At 45.8% G+C, this 25,662-nt stretch overlaps 2 long non-coding RNA genes across 2 annotated transcripts; both read left to right on the top strand.

Moving 5' to 3' along the window:
* The first annotated feature begins 883 nt into the window (after positions 1–883).
* LOC109280910 (uncharacterized) lies at positions 884–23,737 on the top strand. Its single transcript, XR_002087378.2, has 3 exons — positions 884–983; positions 16,646–16,706; positions 23,295–23,737. It is a non-coding gene; the product is annotated as an uncharacterized LOC109280910 (long non-coding RNA).
* On the top strand, positions 4,859–6,845 carry LOC132248300 (uncharacterized). The gene is made up of 2 exons (XR_009459465.1): positions 4,859–5,301; positions 5,888–6,845. It is a non-coding gene; the product is annotated as an uncharacterized LOC132248300 (long non-coding RNA).
* Positions 23,738–25,662: the final 1,925 nt, after the last annotated feature.

Below are 25,662 nucleotides of genomic sequence, written 5' to 3'. Positions count from 1 at the left end.
GGTCTGCTCTGGAAATCTGCTGAATTATAGGCGGTGTATTGAAACTACCTGTACAATATTATTAAAACATGCTGTGTCCCATTGCCATGCGGCAGAGTACACCGTGTCATGGAGCGTGACATCCCAGCTATGAGACAAGCTAATCCAGTCTTACGTTTCACCGTCACATCAGGTGGACTGCAGGTCAGCCATTTGAAAAATGTACTTTTGAAGATTTTCTCTGGTGGGGTTGAAAGAAAGGGATCATGCAAACTGGGGCTGTGGAGAGCAGAGGAGAAGGCCAACGATCCAGGCCATGGAGTGGCCACTTGCTGTTAGAGTGCCCATGGGATGAGCAGTGCCCATCTGGAACAGACCAAATGTGCCCTAATATTGATCAGACAAGTCATTGTTATTGGAGCCCCAAGACAGGCACTCGGGCAAGATGTGGCTAATGTTTCACTGTGGCTATAAAACACTAAGGCATGTTAAAATTGCAGGAGACTTACCACTTGCAAGCATGCATCACTGAACTGATGTAGCTGTTTCATCTGTCTACCTTTACATGAATACAGAAGAGTCAAATTGTTGTAATATTAGCCCTGAATGAAACAGGTCCTAAGTGGCACCTCTTTATTCTGCTTGAAGTAGACAGATGAAACCTTTACAGCAAAGCAGCTACACTGTTCAAGTGCATTAGTTGTTTATTGTTCCAGATATCTATGGCTGAGCTTCGTTCCTCCCCTCCTCTAACTACAAGTATTAGGACCAAAAAATCTGTCTGGTTCTTGAAGATCATTCTTTGCTCAAGGCATTAGGATTTTGCACACTCAGGCTGGGCAGCCACTGATCCAGATCTCCCACTGCAGATCAAAGATCACTCCTTTCTATGTCTAACCTGATTCAACACCCAGCTTTACACCTCAGACCCTGCCCTGCTCCTCCCATGGCAAGATCCACCAAAGAGAAGAGGAAAAAGTCATACCCGTAGCAGGAAGACTGGGGTAAGCGTGGGGTGTGTGCCATGGGGCGCACAGAAGGACTGTGCAGAAGTTGGGGGGGTGAAGATGAAGGGCTGGGCAGTCCTCTGTATGGAGCTGAAGGGCTGGGTGTGCTTTGAGGAGGCAGCCGATCACAGCTGCTTTTGGATGGTTAAGGGCTACCAGGTACTGTAGGAAGGAGTAATAGGCTGGCTGTAATGGCATCAAAAAGAAACAGGAGAAAGTCCCCAAGAAGTAGGGAGGGAGACTCAAGCAAATACCACTTCCCTAGGTGGGGACGAACAGAATCATAGAGAAGTAGGGCTGGAAGAGACCTCAGGAGGTCACCTCTAGTCCAACCCCCTGCTCCAGGCAGGATCATCCCTATCCAAACCACCCCATAAAAGTGCTTGTCTATCCGACTGCTGCAATTACACCATCTTCTCTGTCACACAACTACAGTACCCAGGAATACCCTAATCTGCCACTCGTAAAGTAAACGGGTGAGGGTACTATCAATAACTTGCAGCTGCAAGGGTTGTTTCCAGGTTTAGGGTAAGAGGATGAGAAATCCAAAAAGAAAAGAGAAGAAGGGGATCCCAGGATGGGGCAAACAGCATGAAGCTGGAGAGGAAGATCTACAGCATGGGAAAGAACCTGTGGCAGTGAAGTAAGAGACTCTCTGCTCCCCAACCAGGAAGAGGGAAAAGGGAGGTAGAAACGCTATCAGAGGTCTGGCAAAGAGAGAGAGAAGAGAACTGGTAAGTGAAGGCTGGAACTGGGGAAGGTGGGAGGAAAGAATCAGAGGAACAGGACAAAAAGGAGGGATGTAGACAGGAAAGGATGGAAAAGAAGAAGTAATTGAAAAAGAAAGCAGAATGGCCCCCCTCTCCAAACACACACTAGCTGCTTGGTCTTGCATCTCAAGTGACACAAAGAAGGATGATTCTCTAGGACGCTGGCTATGAATGGGCAGTGTGGTGGGAAGCCTGGGAGCAAACACCCCTGGGGGGTGCTGGAGGGTTACAGTGCTGCTGCCCCCTGCTCTCTAAATATTTTTATACATGCCATTGCTATCTACAGGTGATGGGAAAGGAGGGGGTGGAGCTGTGGCTTTGTTGGGCTGTGCTACCCAAAGATATAATGCTGCCTGCATGGAAAGCTAGTTTATGTCCTATGCAGATGGACAAGAGATCTATATGACTTCTCCCCTCCTGGACTGTAACCTGCTCCTTTGTACTTCCACATGGCTGGGTGGCAGGGAGTATGCACCACCTGCTGTCATAGCCTCCCCCACGAGAGCAGGATCATCTAGACCAGGAGTGGGCAAAATGTGGCCCAGGGGCCAGATGCCGCCTGCCAAGCCATTCTATGTGGCCCGCGGGGCTCCTAAAAAATTTAGAAAATTAATATATATCTTCCCCTGGCTGCCTGTCATGCGGCCCTCAATGGCTTGCCAAAACTTAGTAAGTGGCCCTCTGCCCGAAATAATTGCCCACCCCTGATCTAGACCTTCAGCCACTACAAATGGCCACACAGGGCTTTCAACCACAGCCCAACACCTTCCAAAATGTAGCAGGAGACTTCAGCTAGTGTGTCCACATCTTTCGTTCCCATCCCAAACCAAGTGTCTGGCCCTTCCTACAGTTCCTTACAGCCTCCCCATACATTCTTCCTAATATCTAACCTGAATCTACGGCCCACTAGACTGTACCCATTATTCGTAGTTACTCCTAGGGGTGCCCTGGTAAACAGCGCATCACCAATTCTCTGTTGTCCTCCCTTGATAAACTTATAGGCGGCTACAAGGTCTCCCCTCAGATGTCTGTTGTGAAGGCTGAAGAGATCCAGATCCTCAACTAGCTCGCTCCTCAACTAGCTCCTCAACAGATCCCTCAACTGGGCTAGCTCCTTTGTGAAGGAGCAGCATCTGTCACTGTTTCAACCACCCAGTGCTTGACTTGCAAATAAATCGAAGACTTGCAAGTTCTCCAGTACTATCAGTGTCCCACCATAAAACCGCAGAGGGCTGAATATGGCCATGGTTATTGGTTAACCAGGAGTTACTAGCAACTCCAGTTAACATAGAGAAAGGGGGGTCCTGTGTCCCCATCCTAGGCTTTGTAATGAACACTGGGCTCTCTCCTTTTCAAACACGTATCTGCACGAGACAGCAAGTTTAGGCTCCCAGACTCACAGTGCGCTGCTATTACAAGCATTGCTAGAAAAATATTGATCCAACATCATGCAGAAGAACTGAGGAGCTCGCTACATGCCTTCATGTAGTTAAGTTTAAAATTCAGTTGATCAGCTGGATTTTGCACTCAGCAAGAAAATGTAAATAATTTTGCATAATGACTTCAAGATCAAACCTTATGATTTGGGCAGGGCCCAAAGGGCTCTAAGCCCTTTGCAGACATCTGAAAATACAGCCCCTCTCCCAATGACCTTGGGGTATAATTTGGTAGAGTATGACCTAAAACAAAGAGAAACAATGGGTAGACTTGGTACATGACTCGCTAATCTTCTGTTTTATTAGTGTGTGTGTGTGTGTGTGTGTGTGTGTGTGTGTGTGTGTGTGTGTGTGCTCGTGTGCATGCACATGTATACATGAAAGAGAGAGCACGGGGATTGTACATTTGTATTATAAATGCAAGTCTCCTATTATTCATTAAAACGAATTCGATGATCTGGGATTTTATTTTACAGGCCTTTAGATATGTGCTAAAATGATGTGACACAAGCCACATAATATGCCCAAAAATCACTGTAAATCTCTTTATTCTACGTCCACTAATTAAAACAGCAAACTAACAATTATGTTATACTTGCAAATGGGTCTGACTGTGTAATATGCTGTACATGTTGCCAGCCGTAGGATGGAACATGATACCATCTCTAAACAGATGCAAAGTATTGCTGCTTACAAGGGACAGGGGTTGCTTTCTCTCCCACACCAAGATTTCAATATTCCTTTTAAACGATAATTCAGTTTCGGGGTGTGTGTGTGTGTGTGTGTGTGTGTGTGTGTGTGTGCGCGCGCGTGTGCGTGCATGTGCGTGTGCGTGTGTGTGTGTGTAATGAAAGGAAACGCTCCTCTCAAGATTTACTGCATGTCTGTTACTGTGTGGGCTGTTTTGACTCTGCAGCGTAGCAGAGACCATGCAAACCACGCTCTATTGGAATCGGTTCAAGCTTTTACAGTCCTTCAAATTGGGGCTGGAGCCGGAGAGGAAATACTAAAATCCTGTATATACAACTTCTGTCTGTGAGGGGGAGAGAAATTCCATGAAAATTAAGAACTCAATGATGTATAAATTTATATTCTGTTTAAAGCTTGGGGTGGACTTTTTTTTTTTCGTGGAAGAAACAATTGAACTCTTATATAAGGAAACCCAGGATCTTTAAATAATGTTGGATTCTGCACGCTGGTGGTAGTAGAGGAGCTCGATTTGTTTAAAGCCAAGCTATTTAATTAGCATGTGAGCCAAGTTTTATGAAGGTGAGTCAGTTCAGATGTGTTTCTGGTGAGAAAGTGAAGCCAATTTTTTTTTTTTTAAATAGCATATGCTGTAAACAACAACCCAAGTGCATTGTCCTTCACTCCCCAGCAAATAAACCCCCTCGTTATAGCGCAGCTGCTCAGAGGAAACAATATAAGATACAGGCAGACTCAGCCCCTCTAGGAGAAAGGGAAGCCCCCAGGAAAGCAGCTCCCCTGGAGAGGCTGGAGGAGGCAGAGTATTATTTGCTCTAAAGGGCATCTTGTACCCTCTACTGGCTGCCCTGCTCTGCCCCGCGGGGTCTGCCTACAGCGGCAGCCTGGGCCTGGGAGATGGCTAGAGGCAGCTCAGCTATATGAGAGCCCACAGGACTAAACATAATGGGCCACTTCTCTTTCCTGGCCTGGAAGTGGGGCAGTAACATGACTGCAGCCGCCCAGCTGAGAGTCCCCCAGGCTCCGCCACCAAACCCCCAGGTAGGACAAAAGGCGACAGAGGTGGCAGGTACCAGATGCAAACAGGAGTGAGAGGGGCTCCGCTATGAATTATTGGTATAATGGTAGACCCAGACATGAGTGTGAGCCCTGGAGCTGGACACTGTACATGGTCTCAGTCTGACCGTAGCCAATTGTCAAAAATCAAAGTAACCATTAGCCGGTTCATTTATGCCTGAGAAAACAGTATAGCCATGGCTTATGGTTGCTTTCCTAATGCCGCCAAGCTCTTCTTTCTGACCAAGGCAGGTCCTGGCACAGGAAAAAATCTGGCCCAGGAGCACAGAGGGAATCCAGTGACTATCAAAGTCCAGCATTCGCCCGTCTGTTAGGAAAACAGAGCAAGTATGATTTTCTCTGTATTATTTTCTTATAAACTAGTACTTACAACCTGCCAGCAGCAACCTGAAAGCAGCTCTGGGCTTAGAAAGAGCACTATCTAGAGACCCCATGAGTGTTTTCCGACCATGTGGAATTAACTCCCATTCTCCAGCTCACAGTTCCTATCCAAAAGGAAGCTGCGTTCATCAGTGCAATTCCCATATTGTTTCCATTATATTTTTATGACTGTCATGTGCAAGGGGGGAGGGGGGGGGGAATCAGAGGAACAAAAAAAAAGAGACAGAGAAAAGAGAGAAAGAGAAAGATAGAACCAGAACATGAAATTCTGCCTAGCAAAAATGTGGTCAACTCCTAGTGCACACATGCACTCAAAAAGCCTAAATCAAGCCAAACTTGCCCCAAAATGAGGAGAGCCAGCCACTTCAGTGACAGAGAAACACTGGTTTTTTCCCCTTTGTCAGAAGAAAGACTATTATGACCTCGATGAATAGTTTTGTTGGCATTATTTGCTCATGACTGCACAGGTCAGGAGAAAGCAAGAGCAGTAATTTGCATAATTGCTTTCTGTCTGCCGAAAATCCCCACGCAGTTTCCTGAGCAGATGATTCTTGTGGGAAGGTGGCGAGGCTGCGGCACAGCTGAGATGAGAGAGACTCTGCAGGAGACCGCAAAGGGGGAAGGAGATCAAGCCACACAACGGTACCGAGCTGCAAATGTGTGGTACGAAGCATGTGGTCATGTACCGACAGCCACGTAGGAACTTTGTGGTAGTCCATAAACTGTTTATCATGGACATGGAGAATAACATCTTCTAATGGAAACTCAGTTTGTCAAAGTCAACATTTTTGGCAGCAAAGTACGTAGCAGGATAGAATTTCTGGGCAAGACCAATGAGAGACAGCATGTCCCACGTCCCCCAAATCACTTAGCACTTGTGCCACTCACCTAGGATGTAAGGTTCAAGTCTCCAGAGCAGGGGGACTGCACCTCAGTCTTAGACATTTCAGGTAGACATGCCAAAGCACTGGCACTGGGGGGCAACTTCCCTGTTACATTGTACCCCACCCTCTTTATCCTGAGATCCTTGTCCCTGGGATCCATCAGACTGTGTCCATCTTCCTGGAGTGAATTCGGGGGCACAACCCTGTAGGGGAGGGCTGTCAGTACAGGCAGTGCCCTGTTTCCCACCCAACAGGCAACCCCCATCCCCCCATACATACAGGGCCTCTCCCTAGCCTACATCTTCATAGGTGTCATAGATATTAGGGGCTGGAAGGGACCTCATGAGATCATCGGGTCCAGCCCCCTACCATAAGCGGGAAGTCAGGTGGGATCAAGTGAGCCCAGAAAGAAATATATCCACCTGGTTTTTGAAGGAGTCCAGAGTAGGTGCTTGCACCACCTCTGGGGGGAGTCCCCTGGGGCTGGTCAAACATGGTCTGTCAAAGCTGCTTTCCCACAGAACAGCCTTTGTGCCCGAAAGCTTGCAATTAAAGAATTTTTTTTTTGCAAAAATCTTGTTGGTCTAATAAAAGATACCATCTCTACTACGGGTCCTGATTGTTCTTTCTTCTTTTATATTATTTTACTTTTGGCAAAATATTTTGGCAAAATGCTTTTGTGGGAGTTGTACCATGTTCCTTCAAATTTAAGATGTCCTTGAGTTTCAGATGTACCCAAAGTTTGTGACTCGATTTAAGAGGAACGAAGGAAGGATGTATGATGCACATAAGTAATATTTACCATTTATTATTCAGTTAAGACACAAGGTCTTTTTTAGAAGGAATCTTTCAAAATATGTCTTATATTCAAAGAAATATGGTAATTTTCTCTATGTCCCCATTTTCCTCTATGAGCTGGGATTCCCAACAGGGCTACATTTCCCCTAATGCACTGCAAGGAGAGAGTTCTGGTGTGCTTCTCCCCTGTACCAAGAAGATACTCCCTGATCCATAATGCAAGATTTAGTCCCCCAGGGATTCTGGCCTATAGAAAAGAATATGGAAACAGGGCCAACTTCAACACCCACTTTTCACTGAAGAAATACAGCTTAGTTTTGATTTTTTTTTAAATGAAATTTTGCTGAAAATTTCCATACCATAATTTTTTTAAAATTAGCCCAGCTCTTCTAATGGTCCACCCTGATCACTGTAGCATAAAGGAGCTCAAATTTTCACCTAGAGAGCTTGTGGAGCTTCCATCATCCGCAGTTTTTAACAGCTGGTTAGACAGACAGTTGGCTAAGATGGTTTTGGGTGGGATGCTCCTGCCTTGAGCGGGGGTTGGACAAATGATCTCCAGAGATTTGATAACTTCTAGCCCTGTTTTTCTGTGATATTCTTGCACCTTTTTTTTTCAGAGTGATGACAGGCGCAAAATTAAATGATACTGTGATAGCCATAGTAGAGCAGGGGAATCACACAGATGTAAGAAATAATGCAGCTATTTGTGATACTGCAAAGCTCATGAGAGCTGACTAGGTTAGCAGATGAATAGAGGATTCCCTGGGAAAATTAATCCAGGCTAGGAATGGTGGTTAGTAGTGTAAGGCAAACTCTCTGAATCGTCAAGTAGATTTTTTCTGAACCTCTTGCAAATTGCCAACATCCTTTCAGGAGTGTGGTCACCAGGACCAGTGGATGTAGCACTCCAGGAATAGTCTCTCTAATACCACGTACAAAATAATGCCTCCTCCAACAACATCCCAGTTGATAGTCTCTTGGTTATGCTTCCAAGGATCATATTTGCCCTCTTCACCTGAGAGCTTCTGTTGCATTGGTTATCTACCATTATATTGCCTTTGCAATACCTCTATAATACAGGATCCTGCTTTCTTTCTTGTTTACGGTGTACATTCTCCATTGTTTGATGTACAATACTGAGTTTGGCTGTATTAAAACACATGTTATTCAACTGAGTCCACCTTGCCAAGCTGTCCTTGTTTATTAGTATAACTGACCTACAACCAACATGATTTACCTTCTCATCATTTTTTGTGCCAATCTGCAAGCTCCAACACCATGATTGTAGATTCTCTTTCAAGCTATTGATAATAATATTGAATAGCAAATAGACCAAGAGCAATCCCTGTGGGACTCCATTAGAAATAGTCCCATGGGCTGTTGATTACCATTTGCCAGTTCTTTTTGAAATCTGTCCTTCAATCAGCTAACTGCTGTGTGGTTAATTTTGGCTACACTGATTTTGCACAGCACTACTTTTTTTTTTATTACAACATTATGCCAGACTCAGATAACTGCCTTATACAACTCTAATGATATATAGTTACCTTTATCAACCAAACTTGTAACTTCATGAGAAAACAATAGCAAATTTGTTTGACAAGATCTGTTTTCCCATAAAACCATATTGATTGGAATTCATTATGCTGTAGTGGATTAAGTGTTTACTGGTTTCTATAAGAAAGCAAAGCACAGTCTGTCTTGCAAGCAAGCTCCATTCCAAAGAGTATTATGCAATTATGCAAAGGCACTGGTAAGATCTTGTCTGGAATACTGTACAGAGGTCTAACCATCCATGGTCAAGAAAGGAGAAGGGCTACTAGGATGATCAGGAGAAAAAGAAGTCTTTACCCAAGTAAGCTTTAAATCACCCCTAGCACCAATAGCAGTGTAGCTGTCGTGGCATAGGCTTCAGCTAATTTGTAAGTATTGTACCCAGGGACCCAGGCAGAATTGAGCAGCCTACACTTAAGCCTGCACTCTCACAGGTATAAAAGTATTGATACATTATCTAGCCAGTTTAAAAAGCTAAATCAAGTATCTCTACATAAACTGCAATCAATGACTGTAATGTAAATTCACCCTATCAGAGCTTGGCTTCTCCTAGCAAAATGAAAGCCGAAAGGGGATATCACTGCACTCGATGAATACATCACAGGGTGCATACACCAGGAAGGAGATGAGCTTATTGAATCAATAGGATAATACAGGGACTAAATCATATGGAGACAAATTGGCCCAGAATAACCTTAGGCTGATGGATAAGGGGGAGACCCATACATTACTCTAGAACAGGTTGCTAACCAGGAGGCACAAGAGTACAATGCATCACTAGATTTAAGATGGAGCTTGATTCAAAATTATAAATGGGATTATATGATATGGCTGGCCACAGTAACAGAGGGCTGGATTGGCTGAGCCAGGACTTGCCTTCCATTCCTGTGCTCCTAGAAGTGTTTACAGGTACCAGCCGCGATCCAGATCGACTCAACCTCTCGGGATGTTTCTTTAACCAGCAAAACAAACCTCTGCATAAGGTCTCTCCTGAGCCTGCCTACTTCTGTTGCCCCCTTTGTAGCAGCACTTAGAAGCCAGTCACAGACCAGAACAGGGCAAGGGGGTTTCACTACACCCCCTTTGGCTGTGCCCTGCATGCACAGTTTGCTCTGCACTCACCAGCTGGCCCAGGTAGGGTCTAGCCAGAGACACCACTTTTGCATGGCTTGGAGTCCAGAGAGTGAGCACTGCTGCTGTTTGCCCTCCCTCCCCCTGCTGAATTCAGCGGCAGGAGCAAGGGAAAGGAGAGGGCAAATAGTAGCGGCGACACTACCCCCTGGGCAAGAGCTCACGTGCTCAGCACAGCCAAAGGAGGGGTGAGACAGTACCACTGCACCCTCTCTGGATCCACCCCTATTTGTTGTGTACATGTTTTCTCTATAGCATGTCCCAGTTTCAGTTCCCTGCCTTCACTTCCCTCCCTCTCGACATACACAAAATTGTTAGGGCAAATGAGAAGAAGTGTTTGCAAAACCGTTCATGAAAATTTTAATCAGTGTATTTGGTTGACATTTCAAATTCTGACATTTTTCAGCCAGTTTGGACTCAAGCCTGAACTGGAATGAATGGAGCCCTACTGCCAGCATACGTCAGCAGAAATAACTGTGCGTGTGTCTGCAGCAATCTACCCGATGAAATGAGAATGAGTCAGCAAGCGATCTCCTGCCTACAACCTGCCACGGTTGTGGGAAGCTGGTAGTTAGCATCTTTTCCTTGGGATGCAGCTTTCAAGCAATGCTTTTGTGTAGTGCTAGGCCTTTGCTGTTCCAGCAGAGGTGTCTTTTCTTTAAAAGGAAAAAATATAATATTGACATCCTGACTATTTCTGGCCATTAAAGATCCTATAACAAGTGTAGGGGTAGTAGCCCAGTCTGTAAGCCAAATCTCAGGCTGCATACCAAAATCCCCTCTGGAGCCTCAGTCTGCTGCAATATTCTCCATACAGGTCATGTTCCTGACCCAAACCCCAGTGTTGCTGTTAAACAATTGGCAACACTTCACTCCAACAATGCTTGCAAATTCAGCGATAGGGGAGGCAATGGTCAGGGATATTTATATGACATCTTGCATCTCCTCAGGTGTACAAATAGGGAATTTATGCTCATTATCAAGGGAGACTTAAGGCTTTCCAATGAGATATTCCGCACTTGCTTCTAGCCTTAGAAGGTGATGACATTGCATTGCAATGTTTCTATATAAAGAAAATCTGCGTGGAGGAATTTTAGAGATTTTTTAAATGTATTTTTCCCTCTCTCTCCCTTATGTTATATAAAAGCCTCAGACTTCACAGGTGAAAACTCCTTTTGGCACTTATTCCTTAAAAAGTTTAAACCCTCTAAATGTGTCAGAAATGTGATCGCTGTTAAACAGGTGGCACTCGAAGAATGAATGATGAGTTGGTGTGGTAGAAAGAGTTCACTGGTATCCATTTGGGTTGGCCTGAATAGGAGAGTCATAGAAATTATAGAAAATTATGGTTGGAAGGGACCTCGGGAGGCCATCTAGTGCAACCCGCCTGCTCAAAGCAGGATCATCCCTAGTTGTAACATTGCAGCCAAGGCTTTGTCTAGCAAGGTCTTAAAAACCATCAAGGATGGAGATTCAACAATCTCTCTAGGTAACCAGTTCCAGTGCTTTACTACCCACCTGGTGAGAAAGTATTTTCTAATATCCAACCTAAATTTCCCTTGCTGCAACTTGAGACCATTGCTCCTTGTTCTGGCATCTGCCACCACTGAGACCAGTCCAGCTCCATCTTCTTTTGAACCCCCCTGCAGGTAGTTGAAGGCTGCTGTTAAATCCTGCCTCAGCCTTGTCTCCTCCAGACTAAATTAGTCCAGTGCCCTCAGCCCCTCCTCAGAAGTTATGTCCCCAGCCTACTAACTGGACCCTCTCCAATTTGTCCACATCTTTTCTGTAGCGGGGGGCCCAAAAGTGGACACAGGACTCCAGATGTGGCCTCACCAGTGCCTAATGAAAGGGGATAATCACTTCCCTCAGTCTGCTGGCAACACTCCTAATACAATCCAGGATGTCGTTAGCCTTCTTTTCCCCAAGGGCATGCTGCCGGCTTATATTCAGCTTACCCATATCATACCATCTCCTCTATATTATTCAGACTGTGTTTTGACAGTCACCCCAAATGAATGCCTTTCTACCCCAGCACATATCAGTTGTTCTTAAAATACCACATATGTAGGAAACAGCTTATTTTAAAAAGCTTACCTTGTTGTTTTAAGGGGCATTATTTTTTGTATTCCTTCACTTGTAAAAGCTACCTGTTTGCGTGCCATGATGGATGGCATGGGTGTATGGGCCAATGACTAAAATTAATGTTTAGAGACCAATAGAAATATCTAGGGCTCAGTCCTAAAGGCACTTTATTGCCATGAGTAGTGCTTATTGCCATAAATCATAGTCCACCTGAGCTATCAGTCCTGTGTGCAAGCATAGTTAAGGCATGGTTAATGGCACACAAGGCCACCTTTGACTCCCAATCACAAAGGACCAGGTACCTATTTACAGCTGGACTAACTGGGAGCTACCTTTAGTGGGAGTCCACAGCAAGGCTCAAATTCACAGCTCTGAACAGAAGCAAGGTGGCTGGAAACAAGGTATCTGCTCTACCACTACTGTCATAATCAAACCACCTGAAGTCAATGGGGTTCCTTGTAGGCATAGAGGTCTTCCCAGGCAGAGCAACTTGCAGGGTCAGAGCTTATTTTTGGGCTCACCCTTGTAAAGCACATTAGGATATCCCTCTAGCTGGACAGCTCTATGGGTTTAAGGGACATCCAAAAGGGAAGGAGCCATTCAGTTTAACTGCATTTACCCTAAAAATAATAAAAGGCTTTACCAGGTCTACAAGAGAACAGAAAAAAAATCCTTTTTTTAAATTCAGCATAATGAGGGAGCAAAAGGCATGTTCCCATTCAGCTGTGTAATAAAACCATCATAGTACAGGTTATAAAGATGTTTCAGAGGCATCAGACCTAAGACAGTGAGTCTCAGGGCAGACTTTGGGATCCATTTCCCACTCATCCATCTGAAGATGAAGACAAGGAGCGTCTGAGCATCCTCTATACACAGTCGGGCCTTCTTGCATCACTCAAAGAAATATTCCTCCTCCTGTTCCTTGAGGGAGACTAACCCAAATTCTGGATCTAACCCCATGGTGCTGATCTGAGACCTCTTTCCTGGTCCAGAAGATGTCCCTCACCCTTTTTTTGTGTGTGGAAATGAAAGGGTCTTAAGCCACCCCTAAGAAACCAAATAAAATCATATATTTTTTCTGTCTATTGAATCTCTTCAAAACCTCAGGCCTCCACATGCTCCATATGATGTGCTCCAGAACTGGCCACTCGGGACATTGCAGCTCTGGGGTTTTCAGGAAGAAAAGGGTCACCAGAAGACTACTGGAGAGTTTTGCTCATCACAAGGAAGACAAGAACTGTGAGCAGGGGCTGGAGTCATGAGTGAAAAGCAAAAGTCACCTTTTAGCAGTCAACTCTTTGGGGCAGCGATGACCCCCAATGTTTGCCCCTTGAGACCATACTGATGATGCTTAACAACCTATAGACTGATAACAACTACTTGTAGCAGCTCCCAGTGGTAACAAGAGGTGGTGAGCTAAGATGCTCCTCTCCCAGAGAGAAGGGAACTGGCTTGGGACTCTAGAGACCTTCTGTGCCACAGACTTCCTCAGCCAAGTCATCTAAACGGCTGTGCACATGTTCCCCAGCTAAAAATGGGGGGAAATAACACTCCTCTACCTCACAAGGTTGCTATACTGATAAGATTCACTAAAGATTGTGCGATGCACAGAGAATGTGGCTTTGGGAAAACTTGCAAGGACACCCTTAAGTCCCTCCCATCTTACCAATAAACACCGTCCCATAGCTCTGTTCCTGCTGCAAAGAAAAATAAATTCGAGCCTTTTCTGAGGAATGGGTTCACTTAACAGAGCAATAGGAGGCACCTTCGTGTCTGATAACTAGACCAGCAAGGCAGGTGGAAGATATCTGCCAGCTTATGATCAGAGAAATTCCTTCTGATGCACCACACTTTGTCTGACAAGGGTCTTGGGGTGACTCTGGTAGTTTAATTAGACTAACTTAAATAGTTGGAAAACAATTTTTAGCAAGCTTTCAGGTTTAAAAACCCTTTGTCAGACTGAGGAAGTCTCTGCAGTTGGTATCCAGCTTTGTCTAGCTTTCAGTTACAAGTTATGCTTCAGAAACCCCCTTTGCTTATGTTGTAGCTCTGCGCTTCATATTTAAAAAGGTCTGGGAGGTGGGGCACAGTAGTATCCTTGCCTTCTAGGTTACTGCTGTGATGCTGATCTTTACGGTTGTGGATCCAGCTATCACTTCACTGTCTTTTTGTTGATACTTCTCCAAGAACCTCAATAAATGCCTCTGCCACAACTCCAAGGACAGAGCATAATATCTGTTCAAGGCCTCTGCTCACTACATTTTGATCTGCCAAAGGTATCTTATACTGGGTAGCTCTAACATTTAATGTATGAACAGAAAAAGATTGGCTCCGAAGCCTAATGATGACATAAAATAAATGTCAACACCGCTACTTGAATGATATTCAAAGCACACATGAAGAGGGACAATCCTGTCATGAAGAAATGAATCACGTACCATGGGGGACAGCTCAATCGGAGGCAATGTTTGGTAGGGCTTGCTTTGTGCAGGGAGCTTGGCTTGGAGAAGGCATCTCTGGGTTTTTTTCTCAGTTCAGCTCCAGAACATAGCTTTGGACTGGACATTTTTTGTAAACTTTTGAAACGTAAACCAGTGAGAGGGAAGAAAGGACATTGTAAGATTAGAAAGAACTCTTAGTTCTTTTAAAAAAATCATATCACTTAACTTCAGTCATATTTAGCAAGGCTTTTCTTTAAAGTTTAAAGTGTTTAGCTATTTTTCTGCTAAAGTCTGTTTGGAACTTGGGCCATGAACTACATCCAGAGGTCTAAGGCATTGGATGAATAGGTATCAATGGATCAGAAGCTTATACATTCTTCAGGCTTAAGTGATTTAGGACTTGAGTACTTAAGGCTTTCTTCATAGAAACCTTCTATACAGACTAGGTACCCTGAAGCTGTGTATCAGGGGACAGAACAGTTGGATAAACAAAAGGTGTGCTTGACCATTGCTCAAGGGATTTTCTAATGTCATTGTTTCTTTTGGAAATACCTTAGAGTTCAAGGTTCATATCAAAATGATGACTCTGATATAAGAGTTTGTCATGTATGGTCCTTAGCAGCCCTGGCTGTCATAGCAATAGCTCATTTGCAGGTAGAGAATGAGCTGCAGAGTATCAGAGGCCCCTGGACATATATCGGGGAGGAGTGATATCACCAGCTCCTGGGCCTATTGAGCCTGGACCCTCACTGGAACAGAGCACGTTCCCCAGCAGAGTCTGGTTTTTCTTTGCAAGGCTGCAGACTTGTTTGGGTATTAAAAGCCTCTCATAGTTACCCTCTCAAAGCCTCCTCTCCTGCAGCAGCTGTGAAACTCCCCTTACCATATAGTGTGATGCAAAGGGTAAACCCTCCTAATCCAGCCACAGGAGGGAATGCAGAAGCAGAGGATGTCAGGGCTACAATTTCTAGTGCAGCAAAAATAACATCAAGGGTATCAGCTATTTCGGGACAGTCTCTCATGCAGTGCTCCACAGCCAAGCTTTTCTAGGCCCCTACTGTACTTGCTGAGAGACACAAAAGGTATGTGTCAAACATACTGTACTTTCCCTTGTAAGCACTTGTCCTGTTCCCTTTTAGGTCCAGCACTTTCATCTGACCATTTTCTTCCTTAATTCATCTACATTAGACCCCTTCCAACCCATTCAGCGTTCCCAGGTCTAAGGAGTCTTCTGTTGGGAGCCTGCTGGGTAATGAAAACCTAAAGCGAATGCCAGGCTCGTGAACCCATGTACCCACTGCAGTAGGACAAATACCAGCAACAATAATGGACACACACTTGAGATGGAACCAGGCACAGCTCCACCATCGCGGCACATCAGGAGAGTTAAGGCTAGGGACGGTGCTGGATTCAGAGCCCCAGGAACTAGGAGCAAATTCAGTTTTACCCACTGGATGTCTATGCACTGCTGCTGGCAAAGCCCTGGCCTATACGACTAGGAAAAGCAATGGATTCTGCTTCTACTTAACCTGCGCAGGGACGCAGTTCTCCCGTATGTCCTATGGGGAGTGATTACGCAGCTCGTGGGCCCCAGCAGGGAGTCCTGCTTTGCCGTACAGTATCACACAACATTTCTATTCATTTCAATGGGAAGCAGTTAGCAGTTGGGTTTGATTAGAGCGATGGAGATGTATTTGATTGGACAATGGAGATGTATGTTTAGGCCCGCCCTCAGCTTCGGTGTATTTGAGCCTACATGTCTTATGTTCCAGTATCATCCCCTAGCCAACAAGTTAAGGGAAGATATGGCTGTAAGCATCTTCCACCCCCTCCTCTTGAATCTGTCCCATTGTTGAGCCCAGAGGGAAAGAGTCATAGGGTTAAGCGGGGAGTCTAAATGTGGCCCAGGAAGAAGGATACTGTCCTGGAAAGGAGGGAACCGTAGGTTTTGGTTTCTTCTTACTACTCTTCACTACCCACTGATGTAGCGCTGGAGTCCTGCCACTCTAAGTCACGGCACTAATATGGATTGCCATTTAGTAACAGGGGTAGGAACTGGAGTTGCATCAGCACATGTAAGAGGGAGCTCTGGCCTGCAGTCTACAAGCTGAGGGGGAATCAAAGGAACCTCAGTCCTTAGTGGGTCCACTCTGCTTTCTGGTGTAAACTGGATGTGTGGTGAGGGCTATCACAAGAGAAGTGTAATTTCAGGAGAGATTTAGCAGTGGAGAGAGTCAACTTACAGTGTCCTGTAAGGAGGGGTGGGCTAGTAACAGAGCGCTGGAGGATGCTGAGTATTGTGTATGTATGGGCCTTCTTATTTGCTGAAAGTTCAAGACCTTGAGGTTTGCTCCTACCAGTCCTACCAGGTTTTCTTTCCCTCTCTCCAAACAGGACTGTGACAGGCTCACACCCCTCTCACTGTGACGCTGGCATCCCAGTAGCTGGTCTGCAGGTGAGTGGACCAGCTCCATTCGACCAAAAGGAGCTGTCTCTGGGTATAAAAAGGAGCCTGGGAGCCAAACCAGGGTGGAGGGAGAAGAGAGAGCACTGATGCCGATGGTGGTAGCTCTCCCCATGGCTGGAGTGAAGCTGGCAAATCCCTGTCAGAGGATTCCGCCTGGCAAAGCCATGTTGGCATGAGTCTCCACTGGAGCATCCAGGGAGGATCTGAGCGCATGCCCATATGCTGTTCAGGAACAGGAGACTCTCCCTGGAGAAGAAGCCCTTGGCAAGCCAGAGGATGCTGAGGGCAAGCTGGTACGTGAGAGACGTGGTCCACATAGCATGGTTGGAGTAGCAGCGACAGACCTAAGGACTCCAGGTCCATTTCTGCCCACAGCCACTCACCATGATGCCTGCAAGGGTGAACAGGTCAGCCAGGAATGGGAGAGGGTAGCCCCATGGTCCCTGCCAGGGTCTGCAGAAGGGAAAGCCCCCCTCGAGATCCCTTCAGTCCTATCCACCCTGCCTGAATGATCACGGAGCCAGAACTTCCCACTGGGGAGTTATCAGGGCCATAAGGGTCTCATGAGCATAAAGAAATGCTACACTGGGAACTAGGGTACATGGCCAGGCACTAGCCAGCCCTAGGCTCAGGCCCAAGCCGGAGAATTGACCCACAACATGGGTCCACATGGGAACCGAGTGGACCCTTCTCACTTCAAGAAGTCCCGGGCACTGAGACAAAAGCACTGGGCACAGTGGGCAACTAAGCCCTGCCTATCGCATCATCCCAACTGTTTGAGTTACAGTATTGTTCAGTTATCATTTCATTAGCCAGCAAAGCTGTGCTCATACTTCTGTAGACAGCTACCAGACTAGGCCCTAACATGGAAGCACACAGCATCCTCATCACACCAGGACACCATTGAAACCAACCTGTACCACTTGAGCAGAAAGGGGTGCAGTGTAGGAAAGGAGGAGCCCCACAGCAGAAGTGCCAACAGTCACCCAGGGTCTGAAGGAGGCCATTGAACTACACCTCCAGGTAAAATCTACTTCAACAACAAGTTGTGGCAGGCAAGTGCATCCTAGTGTGACACGACTAAACAGGCAGGACCCACCATCAGCAGCACTGTGATCATGAGCCTGTCACAAGGACCACATTCCTTCCTGCTCAGGATTTTGTCTCTCTTCCAAGAGACTATTCCTGAATGAAGAAGTCCCGTGGGGAGGACTGCCACTGAAAGGCTTTCCAAATACTGTGGTCTGGGCATCTGTTCCAGCCACGTGGGCAGGCGGGAGACCTGGGTTCTTAGCAGGTGGGAAACCCGGGTCCCAGACATGGCTTCAGCAAACAACAAATTTAAAATGTGTAAATGTTGATTGGAGCAGGGAATACCACTGATGAATGTCATGATCAGTAAGGAATAAATTTAGGGTTTCTCTTTTACTGTAGCATAATAAATATTTAATTACTCCATTCAATCTAGAGTGGCTTCACCAGGAGGCATTGAGAGAGCTCTGTCCATGGGCAGATCTAGAGTTTTGAAAAGGGGAATGCAGATGGTGAAGTGCATCATCACGTATAAAAACAACACACATTTTTCTCCAGTCAAAAATAAACGAAAGGCTTCACTAATGTGCTAGGGACCTAGGGCTGTGTTATTCAGACTGAAGCAAAAACAAATACAGCTTAATTTCAATGAGTTAAAAACGATCTGCAGGGCTGTGAAATAGGAGCTTCATTACCAGGAGCAGTTAACAGATAGCAGAATTGCAGAACAAAGGCTAGCTTGACTGGTGGAACATCAAGATCATTAAAAAAAAGAGAGGATCATTAATACCCGTGGAATGAAGAGTTCATAAGGGATCAGGTGGATCATGATGAGCCATGAAGTCAATAGACTCCCTCAGCACTGCGTGACTAGAAGTGCTGCTGCCACTGCTAGGCTGTTGATTTTAAACTTTGGGTGCAGCACAAATCAAAGGGAAATGGAAGTACACCACCAGTGCAGCTCTGTCCCACCACACCATACCTACAGACTACTGCTTAGGACACTTCTGGGAGATGAGGATAGAGGCCATTTTCAAATTCATCTTTATTACAACCTGGTCAGTTCTCTACCTATTAGGCCAGAGGTCAGCAACCTATGGCCTGTTGCCTGAATCCAGCCCACAGAGCCATTTTATGCAGCCTGTGGAGCTCTACCCATGAAGCCATGGGGAGGCAGGGAGAAGCAGCAGCACTGCAGATGGTAGCAGTGACTGTGGCTGCACTGGCAGCAGTGTGGACTGGGTTGGAAGTGGCCCATGCTTCAAGCTAAGCCCTGTTAATGCAGCCCCCTGATCAAAAACATTGCCAATCCCTGCATTAGGCTGCTGACCTCCTCCTTCTCCTTCCCGAGCTTTTGAACGTTGGTGTCAGCCTGCAGGAGACAACTCCCGAGAGGACGGGGATGCCTGCCAGCATCCTGGAATCTGGCACTAACTCTCTGTGAGGGGACAGAACTGAGGCACGTTTGCTTCCTCAGTATTTCCTATGGACTAGCTCAGCTACTCCCCCAGCAACGTGCTGGCATTTGTGAATCCTTTTTATAAACAGCCTGGGTCCTATTTACCTAAGGGATTGCCTCCTTCCCTACACCCCATCACGTTTCCCAGGGTCAGCCACAACCAACTTCCACCAAGTACCATCAGTGCACCAGGTCCGCTTGGCAAAAACACATGGAAAGTCATTCTCAGTAGTTGCTCCTCAGCTCTGGAAATCCCTCCCTCTTGAGGCCCACCACAGCCAAAGTCTGAATGAACATCTGTCAGAAGCACTGCAAGACCTTTCTATCTGGGCAGGCACTTTGCAGCCACAGCTAGGCTGAGATGCTGTTAACTGGATCTCCACTTCATTTTGTTTTATTTTATTTTATTAATGCGAGCTGTCCTTCTAAGTTAATCTGTTCCTCTTATTGTAAGCTACTCAGACCCTTTATTAGGAAGGGCAGTATATAAACTGCATAAATAAATGCCTTACACTAGAGGATTCAACACCTACCTCCAGGTCCATAAGGTGTCTCAAAGCTAGATCCTAAAACACCAAGCCACTCTTTACAGTTCAAGAAGGATCACCATGAAGAGAAAAGCATGTTTAAAAAAGTCACCATCTCAAGTAGTGAATCTTCACCAGGATGCCATTGTACCCTGGGGTGCCTTGAGATCCCTTCAAGGTTGCCACACAATGTGAGCACTGTTCGATGTGGAAATATGATTCACAAGATAACCCCATGGATTTCACATAGGAATCCACAGCGTCAAAAATATTCTGATTTGTGGTTTTTCTGAGTTCTTTGCAAGAGAGGAATTGTTCTTATTTGTCTGTAGTCAAAAAAGAGTGAAAACTAAGAGCTGACATTTTCTGGGGGGGGGCCCTCATGTCTAAAAAGGTGGAGAACCACTAATCTAAAGTCATCATTATCATCACAAAAAAAAAGTGAGACAACCCTTAGTCCTGCATGTTTCCCATACAACAGAGAAAAAGCTACTGAGTTATATTAGTGGTGCTGTTAAATACTTAGTTTTCCTCCTGGCAATAAGTTTTCATCTTGACAACACCTTTTACATAAAGCACTAAATACGTCTCAACGGGCAGCAGTTTTCACCTGCTCTAGACCCAGGTTGTACACCAACAAGTGATCTTGCTGCAAAAAGATTCTGCATGCCATTATAGAGACCCAGGGCCATCTGACACCTGCGTCTGATGATATGTGGCTAAATGATGCTGAAGTACAAACTGTGATGTTTAAACATCCTCCTGTTCATTTGCTGTAGAACTTCCTTTCAATTTGACTTTCATCCGTGTAAGCAAATGAGGAGGGCTGTGCTTTCAAAAAACACCAGATGCTCTGTATTTTCTGGCAGCAAACTGTCTCTGTAATAATGCACCCTGACATGTGCAACATTCAGCCAAAAGTTACGCTTGTCCATGGGCATCTTCAAAGTTTAAGCAAACAATGCTGGGACAGCGAACTGCTTTGCTGTGCTGCCTTCAAGCAGGCTGTTTGCAAGGTCGATAAACAGTTCAGCCGGCCCATCGGATAAAAGTCTGCTGCAGAAGCCAGTTTTTAAGTAAGTCTCTGGAGGGATCTAGAAGCAATTCATGTAGTAGCCTTGTTGATGGGATTTGCTGCTAGATTCATCTCTCTTTATGGCTGGGAATGCCATTGCAAATCTCATGTCCCACTATATGCTCCACTGAACTTCCAAAATGTTCTTTTCCAAAAAACCTGCCCATCTTACATTGCCAGTCTTTGACATCTGGAGTCCAGACCTCTCTTCCACTGACCCGAGGCTCCCCACAGTCTCCCTCTCCAAGTTAAAAATCAAATACAGTCATTCTGATTCTCGTGTGACTCTCCATCAAATGCTGTCAGCAGCCAGACGGTCCAATTCGAATAGTTACAAGTTCCACTCAAACCAAAAAACCCGCTGCCTTAGATCCCAGAATGTCTAGGATCACTACCTAGTTTAAGTAACCTTTCCCCACCAACAAGCACTGAGTCTGTCTATGCACAAGGAAAACGTTATTAGGGGAGAGAAGGGAACACAGCATCCGGAAAACATGTTTAAATGATTGATAAGTGAAACGCATACATCCTGCAGTAAACCTGGCAGTAGCCAGTTAACTCCATTTCCAACTTTCCAGAATGGGTATTCATTCAACAGTGAAGGGTCCCTTTGAGCATCACATCTCTTCCCCATCCACTAATCCCACTTACGGTTTGGTGGCATTGGGTAATACAGTCCCAAAGTCCTCAAGTGCCATTGGACGGTCTTGCCTCCTGGGAAAATGCTGCCTTGCTCCTGTCCTGAGGCTCCAGGACTTTTAGTTACGGGTTGGGTAGGAAAGGTCTCAACCAGAACTCATCCAGTTCTGCTGCTGTTCCCTACAGCCTTAGACACGAGCTCCGTCTTGCATTTTACTCTACAGCCACCACTGCAGCATCTCCACGATGTTTCTCAGCAGCGTAGGATCAACAAGCAACACCAGTAGGGTGGCCATCATCGAGGACGTTCCAGTTGGTTTTCTGCTACTCTGTCCTCTATTAATACAAAACTGGACGCCTTTATGTCCTCTATTTTTCTCTCCTTCAACCCACCCCAGACATAAAGGCGTCCAGTTTCATATCAATAGAGGACAAAGGACAACTGGACTGTCCTCTAGGATGGCCACCCTAAGCACCAGTCACGTAAGGTCTTTGCAGTAACTGGTTGTCCCAGATGAGAAACACTTTTCTGCCCCGCTCTCTCTCCTGCTCAGTTCCAATAAGTAACCAATAGTGAGCTGATGTACAAGTTCTGGTGGCTTCCAAAGGGTCACGCTGGAGGAATTGTTATGCAAAGGAAGTTTTCCACTTTCTCCCTGTGGGTCACTTTCCCCTTCTTCACCAGAAAGCGAGAGCAGAGAATTCATCTCCTCCCCCCTTAGGGTTGTTGATCGTAGCCGTGTTGGTCTAAGCACACAGGCAGACACGGTTCTTTGGTGTGACATCTTTTATTAGACCAACTAAATAGTTGGAAAAGAAGTTCTTTGCAAGCTTTTGGGCATAAACACCTGAGGCGTCTGTGCCTGAAAACGTGCAAAGAACAATTTTTCTAACTATTTAGTTGGTCTAATAAAAGATATCACATCTATCCCAAGAGCCTTGTCTGCCTCTCCCTCCCTTAGGAGCTCGTGGCTGTGTAAAAAGTGTAAATAAGTGGACTGACTCCCTGTCTAGTCTTTCCTTCATGCCATGAAAGACTGGGGCACAGAAGAGAATACTTCTTCTCTGGAACATTAGCCCATAAGGACTTATGCTAGTTGTCCTGAGGAGCCTTCTGGGGGAAGCATAGAGTAGGAAGACTGTTGAATTTAAGGAGAAAACAACATCTCCGTACTGGCACCATGTGCTCCTGTTCTGTGGACAAACAGAGGATTTCAGTCTCTAATGTTGTCAATATTTTCTTTGATTTTCAAGAGCCCGAGGATGCCAGAGTGACAGCACTAAAGAATGACATCTTCTGTTGCTGGCCTGGGCTTTGGTTCAAGACTGACTCAGAGGGGAAAATGCCACTTACATGCTGAATACCCAATATTAGTTTCTCAGAAACCCGAGATCCTTGGAGGTCTCCCATCCAAACACTGAACAGGGCTGCTGTTGCTTAGCTTGTTAGATTTGAAGAGCGTATAATGCAAAGTGATAATACTTCTTGTTCTGCACCCGATTCCACCCCCAACATGGGGTAATGTGTTAACCTATATAAATGGATATTCCAATTTGAATGCATCTTTTATCCTATTGGTTCATTTGGGGTCCCTGCTTTGCAATTTATATCAAGCTGCATCTTCAGACATTGGCTCTTATACATTCCTTCCTTACATCAGGGATTTTGCTTTTTTGCCACTGTGCAGCATTTTGATGCAATGGACAAGCAAGAGGAGAGGGAGAAAAAGGGTGACTGGGAAAGAAAATGACCTTACTGCACTTACAAAGGCATCATCAGGCATTGTCTGTGGAGGTCTCAGTCTGGAAGCAAAGCTCTGACTGTGTGCTTTATTTTCCCACAGGTTGAGCTCCCATGGATGAATATGGCCCTGAGGAAGGACTTCAAGATTTCACCTCTTTGTTTTTTTCTCCCTACAAAAATATTCTCCCCAAACAGATGTAACCTAAGTCGCATGGTCTCTGAGTAAGAATTGGGAAAAAATGAACAGCTTGCAATGCCTCCTTCAACCCACCCCAGCCTAGCACAGAGCACTGCACGGAGCTCAGAATACGTGGGCACTTTCTTCATCTGTGGGGGAGACGTGGAGTTTGCTCCTGCACGCTCTAGCCTGGATCAAACAAAGGATTTAAGTATGTGGCTTACACTAACACTGAATTAGCTTTGGGTAAAGCATTAGGCAAATACAAAGTATTATTTGGAGGGCCTCAGCTCAGGTGCCTATGTACCGCTGCCCTCTGCTGACAGAACAATACATTTGCTAGCGTGCATATAATAAATGAGCACATTGCTAGGACATCCTTTATTCTTAAGGAGCCCAATGTTCTTTACAAACTATGTGACATGCAAAGCAGCTGAGGAAGAAGCTGGCAGGCCATGCAACGCTGGCAAAAGAGGATATTGTGCCAAAGGGCACAAGGCCAAAGCTTCCTTCCATGGAAAGGAGCTGTAGCATCCATGTAGCACAGACAGAACCCAAAAAGAAGGCTCTGCCTGAAAGGCACAGCCCAGTAAACTACCAAGAGCCCAATTTATCTACGGCACAATGTTGGGACTCTCCTGGGCTAGGGATGCGGTGGTTCCCTAAGATTTAACAACATCAAGTTGGGGGTTAGGCTGCTATGCTGTCCCCCCACCCTCAACATGGCCTCCACCCCTGCCCAGCCACACTGCTCTTCTAGCACTGGGTAAAAGTTTCCATGCCAGGGACAAAAAGCTTATCCTTTGTGCCATGTATACCGCATTTGTGGTGTTTGCAAACACTTGCCTAACTCACGTAGATCCATTTGTTTTGGGGACATGCAAGGAACAATGTTTTGGGCCCAATTTCCCCAGACAATAATCAGTCTACTGTATTGGGGGTGGTGAACTTCAAGAGCATACATGAGAGGACATCATGGGAAAGCAAAAGGTAAAAGGGGGATTTAAGTGGAGGAAAAGGAAGAAAGAGGGGGAAAAATGAAGAACGACTCTATAGTATTTTATTTGGGTGTTGGGCAGGTCCCAGTCTGGTTTTAATGACTAAGTGTTACTCTTTTATTACCCCTAATACAGAATCATGGGGGTACCCAGAGGTATAACAAGGGGACGCAAGCCCCCAGTGTTCGAGCATCATGGATTTTAACTGCTATATGTGTAGCTGCTGGCACCAGGGGAACCAGCACAAAGGATAGAGACAGAACGTATCCGCCAAGTGCTAAAAGAAAGGAGGCTGGTATCTCTGGACCTCTCTGCGGTCTTGTGCTCTCTTCAGTTTTGCACCTGAGAATGTCTCTCTCTTCCTTATCCACCTTTCACTGGTCAACTCGACTCACTGGGAAGGAGAGGAATGGAAATGAACCTCTGACCTAGCCACAGAAAGGCCCCAGAGGGTGCTTCCCCACACGCAAGGGTACGCGCTTGCAGCAGCAAAAATAGTACTGGCACAAATTTGTGCCGCTACTTTTTTACTGCAGAATATACCCCTGCACATGCGCTTTGGTGTGGGGCAAATTACCCCGCTTAGGACAAATTGCCCTTTCCCCACTCCTCCTGGCTCCCAGCGTGCTGGAGGAGCCAGGGTACAACTAAAGAAGTGGAGACGCATTGGCCAGCAGCCACAGCGTCTCCCTGGAGGACCAAGCCTCTGTGTCTGCTAGTGCATGCTCCTGCTGTGTGCATCACGCTGGGGTTTTTCTCAATTTTCTTTTTGCTACCAAGATTTCCTGGTAGCAAATCTGCAGTGCAGGGCATACTTTAACATCCCAGGAGTTCAGTTTGTGGTACCACAAAGAGGTTGGAGGTGCCAGTCCACACTTGCCTGCACATCTGGATGCAGCCATAAGGGGCTTTGAGGCTTGATCTGGAGGTCAGGGGCTCCATGAGTTGAAAATGAAATCAGTAGTGCCACAGACCAGCTTGTGCAAAAGCACTGTCTGATGCTGTCCTTTCAAAGCAAGACCAGAGATGCACTGAATTACTCTCTGATGGCACCAATGGGTCATAATTTCACAGAGTTTCAGGCCTGAAGGGACTATTAGCTCCACTTCTGATACATTACTGTCCATTAAGGTGCACACAGACACTCCTGTATTAAGTCCACGGAGGAACACTCAATCAATAAGATCCCTGGAGACTTAAATGACAGAAGCTGGCCTGGGAGTATTCAGAAACTAGGGGTGCACGAAGCTTCAGTCCGCGACTCGATTCAGAGAAGATTCGACCCAATTTGA

Source organism: Alligator mississippiensis, chromosome 2 (genome assembly GCF_030867095.1).
Source record: "Alligator mississippiensis isolate rAllMis1 chromosome 2, rAllMis1, whole genome shotgun sequence".
Taxonomy (NCBI): Eukaryota; Metazoa; Chordata; order Crocodylia; family Alligatoridae; genus Alligator; species Alligator mississippiensis.
Note: the sequence above shows the minus strand (reverse complement) of the source record. Positions and strands in the feature narration are given on the sequence as shown.